At 38.1% G+C, this 2,747-nt stretch overlaps 1 long non-coding RNA gene across 1 annotated transcript in view; it reads left to right on the forward strand.

Annotated features, from left to right (window-relative positions):
* The first annotated feature begins 2,272 nt into the window (after window positions 1-2,272).
* Window positions 2,273-2,747, forward strand: part of LOC103132858 (uncharacterized) — a 6,231-nt gene continuing 5,756 nt past the window's right edge. Inside the window, exon 1 of the long non-coding RNA XR_475650.2 lies at window positions 2,273-2,415. This is a non-coding gene — a long non-coding RNA (uncharacterized LOC103132858). The remainder of the gene's footprint in view (window positions 2,416-2,747) is intronic.

The following is a 2,747-nucleotide window of genomic DNA, read 5'->3' on the forward strand; positions in this document are numbered from 1 at the left end:
AGCACACAGGTTCATTCCCCCTGGACGATCCCACTGCCTTCAGCTTTCAGCCTGGAGACAAAAGGGTGGGATTAAACAAAGCAAAATCAAAACAAAGAAAGACAGTACAATTTAGACATGAACAAATGCTAAAATGAGGTTACCCCTAACATCTGACATAACCAGACATTAAAAATCAATGCTTTAATCAAGTAATGAAAAGAAAAAAAAAGGCTGCTACCCGCAGCAAGGCTCAGGGCCACACAGAGTACAATAACCCAAAATAAACAAAAAGCACAAAATTAAGAAACCAAACAACAAATTGAGAAAACAAAACAGAAAATAAAAGAAACAAATTAGCAGGATCTCCAGCTGTCAGAGCTGGATGACTCCACTCCGACCTGAGAGCCCCTTCCAGCCCAACAGCAGCAGAATCAGCTTGCCAGTACTTTCTATAAATAAATAGTTGTCATTTCTGTGATATTGAACTGCATGGGTGCAATAAAAAAATACATACCTGTTTTATGTTGCCAAGCTGAACTGGGGAGGGTAAATTACAACCACACCCCAGTACCAAGCAGGAGACTTCAGCAGTTTCTAAATTTAAACAATTGGAGTTAACAGATTGCAGAGCTTATACAGGAGGAGAAACATTACTTACTGATGTTAGAGTTATGGCCACTGCAAGCTAACCAAGCGACCTTCCTACTGAAGCCCAACCAAATGCAGGCATAAAGAAAACAGGTGAGAGAATCTCCCATTATCCACCCATTATGAGGTAATAGGGTGCCAGATGTCCCCAATCCTGGGTCAGGCTTCATCCTGCTACATATTCATCAGCATAAATATTTTTGCTGATGAATGGGAGGTTGGAAATCAGGATGTAATTCTGCAATAATGAGTTGTCCAGATTGTTCTTTTTTTATCAGTAGTTTGATAACTGCTGTTTTTACAGTCTGGGAAAAAACATCTGGGCCTTCATGTATAAAAAAGTGTGCATATGGCCAAATGTAGAAAAGTGTGGCACACAAAAAAATCAGATTTAAAAAGCCACACTCGCACATATTTCCACATGTTTCCTTTGTACAACTCAATTTGTGTGAAATTGAGCGCAGCTGCTGGTCCGTCCTGTCGCCACCCATAAATACATATGTAAATAAGTATAAACCATGGCAACATCCTTGTCGTAGCAGTATACGTATTTATAATAATATATTTTATTTAAAAGGCGCTTTCAGGGCACAAGGTCACCTCACAAAAAATAAAAATAAATTTTAAAGAAAAAAATCCCCCCCCCCAAAAAAAAAAAAAAAAAGAAAATTAAGAAACCCAAGTACAGATGCCTGTTTGAACAGCAGAGTGCATGTCAGAGAGTCCTTTGAGTGGGAATGTGGAAGCTTATTCTAATTAGAGAAATCATGTGTATAAGTTGTACATTTACAGAATAGAGAGGCTTTCTGTCCATAACGGCTCATTCACAAAGTGGGCAGCTCCACTGTAGGATGACTGCAGCTGGACCGGAACCGGTACCGCACAGATCTTTATGTTTTGCTCAGTGCTTCAGGATAATCAGTGGATTAATCTAAACGCTAATAAACCACCATCAACATTTCCCAACAGATCAATGACCAATCGTTCCCTCTGAATCCTTCCATTGGCGATGTTCTCCATCAGATCCAGAACGCTCCACAATTTCACGGCTCACCTTTGCACAGTTACTTTCATACAGGTGATTGTCTACAAACCTTAATCACCTTAAAAATAATCTAACCTGACCTGTTTGGAGTTAATCTGCTGACCCAACCTTGTTTTCTTTTTCAGTTAGAATGAGATTATCCTGCAGATGCATTTCATGTGCTTTGGCGCACAGTAAGTTATTGGTTACATTCACTTGAATGTAAATCATTATTATGGAGTTAGATTTGTTTCACAATTATTCAATCAAAAAAAAAATCAAACAAACAAGTAGTATTCAATCAAAAAAAATTAAAACAAAAAAATCTTTAAATCTTTATTTTTGCTGATGAATGGGAGGTTGGAAATCAGGATGTAATTCTGCAATTACAGTCAAAATATTTTTTTACGAAACAAAAAAAATTAAACAGTTTTTTTTTTTAATTGAAATCACTAATTTTTGTTTGAAACTTTTATTTTTGCATATCAGATTTTTTTGGTTGACAGCCTAAGTTTTTGGTTGAGTTTTTTTTTTTTTTTTTTTTGAAGCTCCTGTTTTTTGTTTGAACTCAACGTTTCTTGATTAAATACAACTTTATTTGCTTTAGCGAAGCTTACATGAACATTCTGGGCGGAGCTTAAGGACGAGCGATGTAAGACGTGTTCCGATTGGTTAGCGCTGCCTAAAGCGGATGACTCCCTGAGATCTCAGAACTCCGTCCCGAACTGCAGGGCTTCGGTGACGGGACACAGAATGTGATGGTAAGTAATCTTCACAAAATTACACCGTTTAGCAGCTTCTAAAGTGTCCACCATGTTTCAAAGAAGAAATCTTACACAACTTATGACGACAATCACATATTTTGTCTGCCGCGACCCCCGGTAGCATATTGTGCTAGCTAATGTTAGCACTAGGTAAAGTTCATAAACTAGGCTTGTGTAATATTCGTTAACCAGCGCACCTCTGTCGAGTGGCTTTAAGCGTGGAAAATACCAAATATATCTGGAGGAAATATGTGTTAAAAACTGTTGTGTAATCCTCCGTGTGTGTGTGTGTGTGTGTGTGTGTGTGTGTGTGTGTGTGTGTGTGTGTG

Source organism: Poecilia formosa, unplaced genomic scaffold, assembly GCF_000485575.1.
Source record: "Poecilia formosa unplaced genomic scaffold, Poecilia_formosa-5.1.2 Scaffold1415, whole genome shotgun sequence".
Lineage (NCBI taxonomy): Eukaryota > Metazoa > Chordata > Actinopteri > Cyprinodontiformes > Poeciliidae > Poecilia > Poecilia formosa.